Source organism: Grampus griseus (genome assembly GCF_964374135.1).
Source record: "Grampus griseus genome assembly, chromosome: 7".
In the NCBI taxonomy this organism is placed as follows: Eukaryota; Metazoa; Chordata; class Mammalia; order Artiodactyla; family Delphinidae; genus Grampus; species Grampus griseus.
The window spans coordinates 32926812-32943175 of record NC_139001.1 but is presented as its reverse complement, the minus strand read 5'-3'; positions in this window follow the sequence as shown (position 1 = coordinate 32943175).

Genomic DNA, 16364 nt, shown 5'->3' with positions numbered 1-16364 from the left:
TTATCCTAACCCAAACTCTCTTCCTTTAAATCCAAAACAAACATTCATCTCTGAGCAAAGGGATAATCAGAAATCACTTGAACCCTGCTTGGTTGTTTTTATAATGGCTTCTCTTTCTTAATGCTTTGCTTTATTTTTTTGACTTGGTAGGAGAGATGGTCAGGAAAAGTAGACAAGAAATGCCACTCTTGAGAAAGAAAAGGTAAGACAAGTTTCACTTCATCCTTTTAGAATGAGAGGACCAGAGGGAAGAGGTGTTTAGAAATCATTTTCTCCAAGTCATCCCCTGCTTCACGGCAAACTGAACCAGAGAAGTACAGAGTGGTGTTACTGACCTCAGAAACTTGCCTCCGTATCCTTCACCTTCATAAGTCAAGACCTATTGGTACTGATTCTCACCTAAAGTTCTTCTGGTTTTAACTCTGGGATATTTATTCTTTCAGTTGCTCATTTCAAAGAAAACAATTGGTGATGTGCTTTTAAACAGATTTCAAAGTTAACATAAAATCTCCCACATAGTTTTTTCTTCTAAAATCCCCTTCCACTTTCCTGTAAGTCTCTCTCTCATGTGTCTTATTTTGAAAGGCTCTCCTCATTTATTGATAACCTTTCTCTGATTTGTTTTCACCTAAATTGTGTGGCCCAAATCAGACCTTTAGTACCTTCAACTTTAACATTCAATGGATAACTTAAAATTTCATCTTGGGGAAGGTTATTGATGCTACTAATCCTGCTGAACTGGCTTTTCTAGACCAAAAGTTGAGTGAAGTTTAGGCTAGAATTCAAAAGGAGTATGTTTTATTATACAGCATACAGGTGTGCCTCTCTTTAAAAAGCAAATCTGCTACCTGAAAACCTGCCTTAGTAGAATAGAAAGTGATTCTTCAATTAAAAAGATTCAAGGATTCACCAATACATTTTTTTTTTTTAATAGGCTCTCCTCTGGTACAAATAGTCTTTTCAGTAACACATTTATCGTGTGAATTAACATGCACTTGTATAATTTGAGAGGGTGAGAAGAAAACTATCTGCAAACTGAAGCAATATAAGAGCTGTTAATTTTATAGAAAGTAACAGTATGTCTTTGTGTCATGTTATTCTATGCTGCTCTTTCCTACATCTTTCTTAACAAGTCTCTACCCAAAGCAAAACTTTTTTTTTTTTAATATTTATTTAGGCTGTGCTGGGTCTTAGTTGCAGCACGTGGGATCTTGGTTGTCACACGCGGACTCTTAGTTGCAGAATGCATGATCTAGTTCCCCAATCAGCGATCAAATCCGGGCCTCCTGCATTGGGAGCACGGAGTCTTACCCACTGGACCATCAGGAAAGTCCCCCAAAAGCGAAATTTAAAGGGCTTCATTTCTGCTATCCTCTAGACTAAGTAAATAAGCTCCTCCCCAAATAGTGGGCAAATAGAAAGGAAATTAATTCCTCAATTAAAAAACGGAAGAAGTAAATACACTTTTTAATCTCTCTACCTTTATAAGTTTCAAAATAATTAAATTGGTTTCAACTCTTACTCTTTATTTTTTTTTAATTATATTTTAACTAAAACAAAGCAAGAACTTCCCTTTAATTCAAACAGTTCCTTGAAGTTTTCAGATAAGCTCTACCCTTGGCAGCACTGACATCTCAAAGGTGAGAGCCAACACCCAAAGCTCCTTTGTAGCTGGGATTAGAGAACGTTATTTCCTAATAACACACACGCGTGTGTGTCTGTGTGTGTGTGTGTCTGTGTGTGTTTCAGAGACACAGAGAGACAGACAAATTAAAACTGAGAAAACAGGATCAGTGACTGGAATTCATGAAGCTCAAAGCCCAGAACCCCTTTGATCCCTAGAGCAATTGAAAATCCATTTCCCTTACGTTGTTACCCAGAAGTTAGAAGTGGCAAAACATAGGGAACTTACTGTCCTAGAAACACAGCAGGGTACAAAGGTGGTTTGAGTAGGCTGCCAACTCTTTTCTCCTGGGGGAAGTGGAGGGGACCCTCTTCCCACCTTTTCCCAGGGAACTTAACTGCAGGAGATTCAGTGCTCCTCTCTATACTCACCAATTATACACCTTTGTCAGGTGAACTCAGGAGTCTGCATTTCCAAAATGGGTGTCTTACTTCACAGAATTTATGGGTCATTTAAAAATTGTTGCTTTGTGACTATGGTCTAGGTCAAACCTCGACTTCATTGTCATATCTGGGTAGGTATGTTTTGACTTGTCTGATCTTGTATCTTCTGTAAGTAAATAGTTTTTACCAGGTGGAAATAAAATTGTCAGTGTCTTTAGTAAAGTTAGGCTGGTTATTTTGGAAAGAGATTAAATCTTTTTACATATTAGTGACTTTTCAAATTGACTAATTCACACATTCTACAAATATTTTTTGATACCTACCATCATCATATCCAATATATTTGAAATGTGGAGCGGATCATTTTTTAGCTCCCCTCCTCTATACAACTAATTTATTTTAAATAAGAATCATGAAATGAAATGAACAACAACAGTGGCCAGAAAAGAAATCTGAGGGCAAAAATTTTGTTTCATTGAACTTTCTATCTACCTATCTATCTATCTATACACTCATGACAGGAATAAATAAGTGATGAAATACAGTACAAAAAAGGAAAGAAGTAATTGATACTTTTTATTTACATTAATATATTTGTTGAAAAGTTGAAAAAAGCTTATGCCTATATATTAGTCGATTGATGAATAATGATATTTTAGCTTATTAAATAACAAAAATAACAATTTTAAAGAATTTCAATTTCAAAGGTATTATTCAAATTCAGTAGGTTATTTCATGTATGAACTAAACTATGCAGTAACCAGATAAAAGTGTTACATCTCGCAGTGTGCACTCTGTTTCACCATTTTAATTTATAAACAGAAACAAAACTTTAAATGATCACATAGAGTGAGAGAATAGAAATCATTCTGTATCTTAACCTCTACAATCACGTGCTATCATTTATTTTGAATCTACTGTTTAAATTCAAGAATATGTAGTACTACAGGGGTCTGAGATATGAACTGCTCCCAAAATGAGTAGAATAATTCTAAACCATTGTAAACTTACTCTTGAAATTCCTGTGTGTAGCTGAGTCAGCATGTCTAACTGGGATTTCTTCAAATTAACTTTTTTTTAAATTTAATTTTATTTATTTTCTTATGCAGCAGGTTCTTATTAGTCATCAGTTTTATACACATCAGTGTATATATGTCAATCCCAATCTCCCAATACGTCCTACCACCACCCCCACCCGCCACTGCTTTCCCCGCTGGGGGTCCATACGTTTGTTCTCTACATCTGTGTCTCAATTTCTACCCTGCAAACCGGTTCATCTGTACCATTTTTCTAGGTTCCACATATATGCATTAATATATGATATTTGTTTTTCTGACTTACTTCACTCTGTATGACAGTCTCTAGATCCATCCACATCTCTACAAATGACACACTTTTGTTCCTTTTTATGGCTGAGTAATATTCCATTGTATATATGTACCACATCTTCTTTATTCATTCGTCTGTCGATGGGCATTTAGGTTGTTCCATGTCCTGACTATTGTAAATAGCGCTGCAATGAACATTGGGGTACATGTGTCTTTTTGAATTATGGTTTTCTCTGGGTATATGCCCAGGAGTGGGATTGCTGGGTCGTATGGTAGTTCTATCTTTAGTTTTTTAAGGAACCTCCATACTGTTCTCCATAGTGACTATATCAATTTACTTTCCCACCAACAGTGCAAGAGGGTTCCCTTTTCGCCACGACCTCTCCAGCATTTGTTGTTTGTAGATTTTCTGATGATGCCCATTCTAACCAGTGTGAGGTGATACCTCGTAGTTTTGATTTGCATTTCTCTAATAATTAGTGATGTTGAGTAGCTTATCATGTGCTTTTTGGCCATCTGTATGTCCTCTTTGGAGAAATGTCTACTTAGGTCTTCTGCTCATTTTTTGATTGGGTTGTTTGTTGTTTTAATATTGAGCTGCATGAGCTGTTTATATATTTGGGAGATTAATCCTTTCTCTGCTGATTCGTTTGCAAATATTTTCTCCCATTCTGAGGGTTGTCTTTTTGTCTTGTTTGTAGTTTCCTTTGCTTTCAAAAGCTTTTTTATTTATTTATTTATATTTTATTTTTCTTTTTTTTTTTTTGTGGTACGCGGGCCTCTCACTGTTGCGGCCTCTCCCATTGCGGAGCACAGGCTCCAGACGCGCAAGCCCAGCAGCCATGGCTCACAGGCCAAGCCACTCCACGGCATGCGGGATCCTCCTGGACCAGGGCACGAACCTGTGTCCCCTGCATTGGCAGGCGGACTCGCAACCATTGCGCCACCAGGGAAGCCCCTCAAAAGCTTTTAAGTTTCATTAGGTCCCATTTGTTTATTTTTGTTTTTATTTCCATTACTCTAAGAGGCGGATCAAAAAAGATCTTACTGTGGTTTATGTCAAAGAGTGTTCTTCCTATGTTTTCCTCTAGGAGTTTCATAGCTTCCAGTCTTAATTTAGGTCTCTAATCCATTTTGAGTTTATTTTTGTGTATGGTGTCAGGGAGTGTTCTAATTTCATTCCTTTACATGTAGCTGTCCAGTTTTCCCAGCACCACTTATTGAAGAGACTTTCTTTTCTCCTTTGTGTATCCTGGCCTCCTTTGTCATACATTAGTTGACCATAGGTGCATGGGTTTATCTCTGGGCTTTCTATCCTGTTTCATTGATCTATATTTCTGTTTTTGTGCCAGTACCATATTGTCTTGATTATTGTAGCTTCGTAGTGTAGTCTGAAGTTAGGGAGTCTGATTCCTCCAGCTCCGTTTTTTTCCCTCAAGACTGCTTTGGGTATTCGCGGTCTTTTGCGTCTCCATACAAATTTTAAGATTTTTTTTCTAGTTCCGTAAAAAATGCCATTGGTAATTTGATAGGGATTGCATTGAATCTGTAGATTGCTTTGTGTAGTAGAGTCATTTGCACAATATTGATTCTTCCAATCCAAGAACATGGTATATCTCTCCGTCTGTTGGTATCATCTTTAGTTTCTTTCAACAGTGTCTTACAGTTTTCTGCATACAGGTCTCTTGTCTCCCTAGGTAGTTTTATTCCTAGGTATTTTATTCTTTTTGTTGCAATGGTAAATGGGAGTGCTTCCTTAATTTCTCTTTCAGATTTTTCATCATTAGTGTATAGGAATGCAAGAGACTTCTGTGCATTAATTTTGTATTCTGCAACTTTACCAAATTCATTGATTAGCTCTAGTAGTTTTCTAGTGGCATCTTAGGATTCTCTATGTATAGTATGTCATCTACAAACAGTGACAGTTTTATTTCTTCTTTTCCAGTTTGTATTCCTTTTATTTCTTTTTCTTCTCTAATTGCCATGGCTAGGACTTCCAAAAGTATGCTGAATAACAGTGGTGAGAGTGGACATCCTTGTTTTGTTCCTGATCTTAGAGGAAATGTTTTCAGTTTTTCATCATTGAGAATGATGTTTGCTGTGGATTTGTCGTAGATGGCCTTTATTATGTTGAGGTAGGTTCCCTCTATGCCTACTTTCTAGAGAGTTTTTTTCATAAACGGGTGTTGTATGTTGTCAGAAGCTTTTTCTGCATCTGTTGAGATGATCATATGGTTTTTACTCTTCAATTTGTTAATATGGTGTATCACATTGATTGATTTGCGTATATTGAAGAATCCTTGCATCCCTGGGATAAATCCCACTTGATCATGTTGTATGATCCTTTTAATGCGTTGTTGGTTTCTGTTTGCTAGTATTTTGTTGAGGATTTCTGCATCTAGGTTCATCCGTGATATTGGTCTGTAATTTTCTTTTTTCTTGTAGTATCTTTGTCTGGTTTTGGTATCAGTGTGATAGTGGCCTCATAGAATGAGTTTGGGTGTGTTCCTTCCTCTGCAATTTTTTGGAAGAGTTTGAGAAGGATGGGTGTTAGCTCTTCTCTAAATGTTTGATAGAATTCACCTGTGAAGCTCTCTGGTCCTGGACTTTTGTCTGTTGGAAGATTTTTAATGACAGTTTCAATTTCATTACTTGTGATTCGTCTGTTCATATTTTCTTTTTCTTCCTGGTTCAGTCTTGGAAAGTTATACCTTTCTAAGAATTTGTCCAATTCTTCCAGGTTGTCCATTTTATTGGCATAGAGTTGCTTGTAGTAGTCTCTTAGGATGCTTTGTATTTCTGTGGTGTCTGTTGTAACTTCTTTTTCATTTCTAATTTTATTGATTTGAGTCCTCTCCCTCTTTTTCTTGATGAGGCTAATGATACATCAATTTTGTTTACCTTCTCAAAGAACTAGCTTTTAGATTTATTGATCTTTGCTATCGTTTTTCTTTGTTTCTGTATCATTTATTTCTGCTCTGATCTTTACGATTTCTTTCCTTCTGTTAATTTTGGGTTTTGTTTGTTCTTCTTCCTCTAGTTCCTTTACCTGTAATGTTAGATTGTTTATTTGTGATTTTTCTTGTTTCTTGAGGTAGGCTTGTATAGCTATAAACTTCCCTCTTTGAACTATTTTTGCTGCATCCCATAGGTTTTGGATGATCGTGTCTTCATTGTCATTTGTCTCTAGGTATTTTTTTATTTCTCCTTTGATTTCTTCAGTGATCTCTTGGTTATTTAGTAACGTATTGTTTAGCCTCCATGTGTTTGTGGTTTTTACGTTTTTTCCCCTGTAATTCATTTCTAATCTCATAGCATTGTGGTCAGAAAAGATGCTTGATATGATTTCAATTTTATTAAGTTTACTGAGGCTTGATTTGTGACCCATGATGTGGTCTATCCTGGAGAATATTCTGTGCGCACTTGAGAAGAAAGTGTAATCTGCTGTTTTGGGATGGAATGTCCTATAAATATCAATTAAATCTATCTGGCCTATTGTGTCATTTAAAGCTTGTGTTTCCTCATTAATTTTCTGTCTGGATGATCTGTCCATTGGTTTAAGTGAGGTGTTAAAGTCCCCCACTATTATTGTGTTACTGTCAATTTCCTCTCTTATAACTGGTAGCAGTTGCCTTATGTATTGAGGTGCTCCTATGTTGGGTGCATATATATTTATATTTGTTATATCTTTTTCTTGGATTAATCCCTTGATCATTATGTAGTGTCCTTCCTTGTTTCTTGTTACATTCTTTCTTTTACAGTCTACTTTATCTGATGTGAGAATTGCTACTCCAGCTTTCTTTTGATTTCCATTTGAATGGAATATCTTTTTCCATCCCCTTGCTTTCAGTCTGTATGTGTCCCTAGGTCTGAAGTGGGTCTCTTGTAGACAGCATATATATGGGTCTTGTTTTTGTATCCATTCAGCAAGCCTGTGTCTTTTGGTTGGAACATTTAATCCATTCACGTTTAAGGTAATTATCGATATATTTGTTCCTGTGACCACTTTCTTAATTGTTTTGGGTTTGTTTTTGTAGGTCCTTTTCTTCTCTTGTGTTCCCCACTTAGAGAAGTTCCTTTAGCACTTGTCATAGAGCTGGTGTGGTGGTGCTGAATTCTCTTAGCTTTTGCTTGTCCGTAAAGCTTTTGATTTCTACATCGAATCTGAGGGAGATCCTTGCGGGTAGAGTAATCTTGGTTGTAGGGTCTTCCCTTTCATCACTTTAAGTATATCATGCCACTCCCTTCTGGCTTGTAGAGTTTCTGCTGAGAAATCAGCTGTTAACCTTATGGGAGCTCCCTTGTATATTATTTGTCATTTTTCCATTGCTGCTTTCAATAATTTTTCTTTGTATTTAATTTTTGCCAATTTGATTACTATGTGTCTCAGCATGTTTCTCCTTGGGTTTATCCTGTATGGGACTCTCTGCACTTCCTGGACTTGGGTGACTATTTCCTTTCCCATGTTAGGGAAGTTTTTGACTATAATCTCTTCAGATACTTTCTTGGGTGATTTCTCTCTCTCTTCTCCTTCTGGGACCCCTGTAATGCGACTGTTTTCGTGTTTAATGTTATCCCAGAGGTCTCTTAGGTTGTCTTCATTTCTTTTCATTCTTTTTCTTTATTCTGTTCCTCAGCAGTTTATTCCACCATTCTGTCTTTCAGGTCACTTATCCATTCTTCTGCCTCAGTTATTCTTCTCTTGATTCCTTCTACTGTATTTTTTTTTTTTTTTTTTTTTTGCGGTATGTGGTCATCTCACTGTTGTGGCCTCTCCCACTGTGGAGCACAGGCTCTGGACGCACAGGCTCAGCGGCCATGGCTCACGGGCCCAGCCGCTCCACGACATGTGGGATCTTCCCGGACCGGGACATGAACCCGTGTCCCCTGCATCGGCAGGCAGACTCCCAACCACTGTGCCACCAGGGCAGCCTTCTACTGTATTTTTTATTTCAGTTATTATATTGTTCATCTGTGTTTGTTTGTTCTTTAATTCTTCTAGATCTTTGTTAAACATTTCTTGCATCTTCTTGATCTTTGCCTCCATTCTTTTTCCAAGGTCCTGGATCATCTTCACTATCATTATTCTGAATTCTTTTTCTGGAAGATTGCCTATCTCTACTTCAATTTGTTGTTTTTCTGAGGTTTTATCTTGCTCCTTCATCTGGTACATAGCCCTCTGCGTTTTCATCTTTCTGTGAATGTGGTTTTTGTTCCACAGGCTGCAGGATTGTAGTTCTTCTTGCTTCTGCTGTCTCATCTCTGGTGGATGAGGCTATCTAAGAGGCTTGTGCAAGTTTCATGATGGGAGGGACTGGTGGTGGGTAGAGCTGGCTGTTTCTTTGGTGGGCAGAGCTCAGTATAACTTTAATCTGCTTGTCTGCTGATGGGTGGGGCTGGGTTCCTTCCCTGTTGGTTGTTTGGCCTGAGGCAACCCAACACTGGAGCCTACCCGGGCTCCTTGGTGGGGCTAATGGCAGACTCTGGGAGGGCTCATGCCAAGGAGTACTTCCCAGAACTTCTGCTGCCAGTGTCCTTGTCCTCAGGGTGAGACACAGCCACACCCTGCCTCTGCAGGAGACCCTCCCAAACTAGCAGGTAGGTCTGGTTCAGTCTCCTATGTGGTCACTGTTGCTTCCCCTGGGTCCTGATGTGCACACCAGTTTGTGTGTGCCCTCCAGAAGTGGAGTCTCTGTTTCCCCCAGTCTTGTCAAAGTCCTGCCATCAAATCCTGTTAACATTCAAAGTCTAATTCTCTAGGAATTCCTCCTCCTGTTGCTGGACCCCCAGATTGGGAAGCTTGACGTGGGGCTCAGAACCTTCAGTCCAGTGGGTGGACTTCTGTGGTATAAGTGTTCTCCAGTTTGTGAGTCATCCACCCAGCAGTTATGGGATTTGATTTTATTGTGATTGCACCCCTCCTACCATCTCACTGTGGCTTCTCCTTTGTCTTTGGATGTGGGGTATCTTTTTTGTGAGTTCCAGTGTCTTCCTGTCGATGATTGTTCAGCAGTTAGTTGTTGTGATTCTGGTGTTCTCGCAAGAGACAGTGAGAGTATGTCCTTCTGCTCCACCATCTTGAACCAATCACCTCTCAAAAGCATCTTTTTTTGAGCAAATATTTGGTGGATTCCCACATGTGTACTGTCATGAATTCCCTTGGAGTGCCCATTTTCAAACCCTCTTGATGTGTCTCTCTGAAAATGCAGTTCCTTTAGTGCCCAAATTAACTTTTATGTAAAATAAAATGTTTATTGAAGCATAAGTGATACAAATATGCTAATTTGAAGCTTTCATTAGTGAAACTCAACAATAGCAACAATTGTTACAGAATTTATATCAACAGAAGATTTGGGGGGTGTAAATCAACTCTACACCAATAAAAATTAATTAAAAAATGAATTTGAGTGGGGGAGTAGTCTATCACTGACATTGTTTAGAATTAAAGACGTTTAGAATTAAAGACTCATGTTGATAATAAAAAGCAAAGCAAGTCCTAGTTGGTTTCTGTTATTGTTTTTAAACTCATCCCCATATTGTTTGAACCAGGGGGGTACTATTCCCCCTACCCATCCCTGGTACACAGCTGCCTACTAGGCTTAAGGCATGGTGTCAGGCATGCCACATTAGGCAGAACCAATGAACTCTGGTTCTCATGGAACTTCCAGGTTAGTGAGGGAGGTCAAGAGAGAATAAGTAAATAAGCAAGAATTTACAGAATTCCTAGAGCTGTGAAGGAAATAAACCATATCCAGAGACAGAGAGTAACAAGAAGTCTGTTAGGTAACATGGTAAAAGAAGTCTTATGTTCTTGGTGCTTGATGATCAAGAGCAGGAGGGAGGTGACTTGAGGTTGGAAGATAAGCAGACACCTGACCAGCTTTGAAGAGCATGGCTTTTATTCAGAGTGCAGAAAAGAAATCCATTCAAACATTAAACAGTGAAATGACATAAGTTTATTTTTCCAAATGATTACTCTGGCTGCGGTATAGAAGCTAGAGGAACAGTTAAAGTATCTCTAGTCTGGAAAAAGATAATGGTGGCTTGGCCTGGAAAGGTGGCAACAGTGTTGGGAAGAATATTAAGGTATGTTTTCAGCAGGAGGGAATGAAAGTGGAGAGTGAGACAAGGGAAGCCGTCAAGAATGACGCCCAGGTTTCTGGTTTGTGTAACTAGGAGAACGGTGGTGACTTTTACTTAAATGGGAAGTTTGGTGGCGAACAGGTTTCCTAATAATGGAGTAACACAGCATGCATCTCTCAATGAGCTTTTAGTTATTTGTTTTTTTAATAGACTTTATTTTTTATAACAGTTTTAGGTTCTCAGCAAAATTGAGTGGAAAATACAGAGAATTCTCCTTGCTGCCACACACAGCCTCTCCCACTATCAACATCCTGCACCAGAGTGGTACATTTGTTAAAATCAATGAATGTACATTCACACATGATCATCTCAAATCCATAGTTTACATTAGGGTTCACTCTTTTTTTTAAATTGAAGTATAGATAATTTACAATGTTGTGTTAGTTTCAGGTGAATCAGCAAAGCAATTCAGTAATACATATACATATTCTTTTTCAGATTCTTTTCCATTATAGTTTATTACAAGATATTGAATATAGTTCCATGTGCTATATACAGGGACCTGTGCTAGATCCTTTTTGGTTTTCTGTTTTATATATATATATTAGTGTATATCTGTTAATCCCAAACTCCTAATTTATCCCTCCCCTACCTCTCCTCTTTGGTAACCATAAGTTTGTTTTCTATGTCTGTGAGTCTGTTTCTGTTTTGTAAATAAGTTCATTTGTATCATTTTTTCAGATTCCACATATAAGTGATATCATATGATATTTGTCTTTGTCTGGCATACTTTACTTAGTATGATAATCTCTAGGTCCATCCATGTTGCTGCAAATGGCAATATTTATTCTTTTTATGGCTGAGTAATATTCCATTGTACATATATACTACATATCTTCTTTATCCATTCATCTGTTGATGGACACTTATGTTGCTTCCATGTCTTGGCTATTGGGGTTCATGTATCTTCTTTTTTTTATGTGTGTATCTTTTTGAATTAGAGTTTTCATCTTTTCTGGGTATATGCCCAGTAGTGGGATTGCTGGATCATATGGTGACTCTATTTTTAGTTTTTTAAGGAACCTCCATACTGTTCTCCATAGTGGCTGCATCAGTTTACATTCCCACCAACATAAGGTTCACTCTTCTTGTACATCCCTTGTTTTTTGTGGTTTTTTTTTAATTTTTAAAAAATTTTCTTTATTTTTTTGGCTGCATTGGGTCTTAGTTGCAGCACGCAGGATCTTTCATTGCCGTGCACGGGCTTCTCTCTTGTTGTGCCATGTGGGTTTTCTCTCTGTAGCTGTGGCATGTGGGCTCCAGAGCCCACAGGCTCTGTAGTTTGCAGCACGCCAGCTCTCTCGTTGAGGCGTGCGAGCTCAGTAGTTTTGACCAGCAGGCTTATTTGCCCCCTGGCATGTGGGACCTTAGTTCCCCGACCAGGGATGGAACCCGCGTCCCTTGCATTGGAAGGTGGATTCTTTACCACTGTACCACCAGGGAAGTCCCCGTTCCTTGGGTTTTGACTAATATATAGTGACATGTATCCAGCATTATAGTATTAAACAGAAGAGTTTCACTGTCCTAAAAATCCTCTGGGCTCTGCTTAGTCATCTCTCCCTTTTCCTTCTCCTTGGTAATCACCTTTTTTTTTTTTTTTTTTTTACTGTCTCCCATGGTTTTGCTTTTTCTAGAATGTCTTATAGATAGAACTATATAGTATATAGCCTTTTCAGATTGGCTTCATTTACTTAGTAATATGCATTTAAGCTTCCTCTATGTCTTTTCATGACTTTAAAGCTCATTTCTTTTTAACACTGAATAATATTCCATTGTATGAATGTATCACAGTTTATTTATCCTCAGTTGACTTCTTGGTTGCTTCCAAGCCTTGTCAATTATGAACAAAGCTGCTATAAACATCCAAATGCTGGTTTTTAGGTAGACGTAAGTTTCTAATTCCTTTGGGTAAATACAAAGGAGCACAATCTCTGGGTCGTATTCTAAGAGTATGTTTAGTTTTGTAAGAACTGACAAATTGTCTTCCAAAATGGCCACACCATTTTGCATTCCCATCCTTGTCAGCATTTGGTGTTGTCAGTGTTTTGGATTTTCACCATTCTAATAGGTGTCATGTGGTATGTCATTGCCGTTTTAATTTGCAATTCCCTAATGACATATGATGTTGAGTATCATTCATATGCTTATTTATCATCTGTATATCTTCTCTAGTGATGTGTCTGTTCAGGTCTTTTGCTCATTTTTTAATCAGGTTGTTCATTTTCTATTGTTGAGTTTTATGAGTTCTTTGTATATGTTTTTTAAATCAATTTATTTATTTATTTTTGGCTGCGTTGGGTCTTAGTTGCTGCACGTGGGCTTTCTCTAGTTGCAGTGAGTGGGGGCTACTCTTCGTTGCGGATCGTGGGCTTCTCATTGCGGTGGCTTCTCTTGTTGCGGAGCACAGGCTCTAGGTGCATGGGCTTCAGTAGTTGTGGTGCATGGGCTTAGTTGCTCTGCGGCATGTGGGATCTTTCCAGGGGCCAGGGGTCGAACCCGTGTCCCCTGCATTGGCAGGCAGATTCTTAACTGCTGCGCTGCCATGGAAGTCCCTCTTTGTATATTTTTGATAATGGTTATCTGATATGTGTTTTGCAAATATTTCTTCCCAGTCTGTGGTTTATCTTCTCATTATCTTGGCTAGCTTTCAGTTTTGTCTGTTCAAACCACATTTTCATTGTAAGTTTTATTTTAATTCAGTCAAATGTTGAAATCTTTTATACTGTGTAAGGCTCTCTTTTCTCTTTTTCAAAACAAATGTATTTTATTATTACAAAAGCAATATGTATTCCTAATGGAAAATTTGAAAAACACATAATTAGAAAAAAGAGGGAAACCTATGAAAAACACTGGTACCTTGACTAATGTCCTTAGCAGTACCTGGAAGCTCTGCCCTTGGCCTGGGCAATTTGACAATCCATGTCGGAAGCCTAAAAATGCTACTCGCACTTTGACCCAGCAATTCTTGTTTAGAAATATATTCCAAGAAAATAATTGGACATGTGCCCAGAGAGTAAAATACAAGGATGTTCCTAGTTGGAAAAAAAATAGAAACAACCTATATTAGTTTGCTAGGGTTGCCATAACAAAGCACCACAGACTGGGTGACTTAACAGAAATTTTTTTCTCACAACTTTGGAGGCTAGAAATCCAAGATCAAGGCACCAGCAGGATTGATTTCTTCAGCAGCTTCTCTACTTAGCTTGTAGATGGCCATCCTCTCCCTGTATCTTCATAGAGTCTTCCCTCTGCATATGTCTGTGTCCAAATTTCCTCCTCTTATAAGACACCAGTCATAGTGGATTAAGGCCCGTGCTAAAATCTTCATTTTAACTTAATTACCTCTTTAAAATCCAAACTCTAAGTACATTCACATTCTGAGATACTAGGTTAGGACTTCAACATATAAATTTTAGGGGGACATGATTCAGCCCATAACACAACCTAATCCAAGAATTGGGAGTTAGTTAAATAAATTATGACTCATTCACCCAATGGTGTATACATTCTAGTTCATGTACAAATTTTTAATGCTGCCATTAAAAATAGCCCTAGAAATATATATGACATGGAAAGAATTTCATGATATATGTTGCTCAGTGAAAAGAATAGGCTACAAAATGATATGTATAGTATGATTCTTGTTCTATGTGTGAAATACATACACAAGTGCACAGACAAATGGCTAGAAATTATATTGGGGGGATGATATGGGTGATTTTCCTTTGTTTTATTTCTGTTTACTTATTTATTTCTTAACTGCACATTTAAAGTTTTTCCACAATAAATTTTTGCAATTTTAAAAGAACTCCCCTCCTGCCATCCTGCCATCCCCCCACACGTCATAACACAAACACTCCAAAAAAAAAAAAAAAAAAGAAAGAAAGAACAGGAGGAAATCTACCATGTATATAAAGCAGGTTTCAGAGAACAGTTCTCTACTTAGGTAGTTTTCCTTTAGCCATTTCTTCTCTCCTTCTGCTAAGGTGAGTTTCAGTGAGTTATGAAAGCTTACTCTGTGCTCTTGACTGGTTCTCTTCGCCTCTATAGTGTAATGGCCTACTCATTTAAAGTGCAATGAAGTTCTCAGTGTGTTCTTATTCTTTTTTGGAGGCTGTTTGGAAAGGTTTTTGTTTAATCATAAGACATTGCTGAGGCCAGTGACATTATGACTGAATGATTCATCTTGGCTTAGGGCCTACGATCAGAGAGGCTCTGAAATCTATTTTCAAACTTGTAGAGAAAAAAAATTTTAATGGGGTGGGTTCCCAAGAAGAGAGCAGGGTGGATATGTTCAGAGTCCTGATCGTATGATTTCTAGCTTAGAAAGCAGTAGGTGCCTATTCATATCTCATTTATGGGAGAATTGACTACAGGCATTTTTCTTCTAAAGTCTGTTATTTCTTAGAGGCTGGGCCTACCACTCTAATCATTTTCTTCTAGGCCTGTCTCTCTTCCCCTTTCCCCCACTTCTGTAGCTTGGATAATTTATGCACAAAATAGATATTATTTGAATAAAAGGACAACACCTAAGTTAAGACATCATAGAGTGATTCAAGGTTACTGGTGCACACAACCCACCATGTTAAACTTTCACTTTGTATAATATACCTCCATGGCCATTGAAATGCAGCTACTCCCCTGGTTGTTACATGGAGTAGTGACGGATTTAGCATCACTATACCTGTATAAGTAGGCCATGTACGACAATGGCAGAACGTAAAAATTTAGTCTTGCAATAAAGAGGGCATCTTGTACTAAGCACCTTGCTTACACTTCTGACAAATCTTGAGAATACCTCTAGAATTAAGAATCCTCTGCAGAGGCACATATTTCATAGACCCTTTCTTGACCTCGATTTCTCAAACAGAGATGCTTATACCAATTTGTTCATTTTCAGAGCAAAGTAATGGGCATGCCCTCCAGGTTCCTAGCATTTTTCTTTGACCCATGGTAAAATTTGAGTTAATGGCTATTTACATCTATTATGTACAGTACTCTCAGTGAACAGCTTTGATATTATAGCGTCTGACCTACCATGCTCCTGGCCAGTAAGTGTGAGTTAGGAATGCTCATCAGGTGTGTTCTTGCAATGATCAGGCAGCCCCTTCTGCTTGCAGTACTTGGAAATCAGTGGAGACGTAAGGAAAGAAAAGAAACCTGAAAAGCTACCAAGGTGGCTCTGGAAAAACCTTCCTGAACAGACTGGGTCTTGTTTGATCTTTCGTCAGACCTAGCTAGTATTTAGACAAAAGATTATCTGTGAATACAGAGTCTTATAGGTATTTCCTCTAGGCTGACAACTCCTCAAGAGCGTAGGCCACATCTTCTTTGTCCTGAGAGTGCAGGCCTGGCACAGAGCAAGGAGATAAGAGATTAAAGGGATAATAATTATCTCATTGGTTGAAGTCACAATCAACTACCACCTTCATTACATATATATTTTTCTGTTACTAATCTGGGATATGATAAAATTCTGTTAGTGTCATGAGGCTTGAATACTGTCCTAATATTATTTTAAAGTATTAGAGATGAAATAGACCTTAGAAATAATTTACTGTAGAGTACCTTCATTTTGCAGATGGGAAACTGACACCCAGAGAAGTTAAATGACTTTTCAAAGCTACTTAGTGACAGACATAGAAGCAGGAGAATCCAGGTCCTCCTGGCTTCCAGTTTGCTACTAAACACCCCAAAGTGACTAAGAAGACTGCTTCCACTTTAGGTTATATTTTGTTTTGGTTTTTTTCTTTTTCTTCTTTCTCTCTCTCTTCACATGCTTTTATCTCCCTACTTGGACATGAGATCAACAAGCAAATCAGAGAA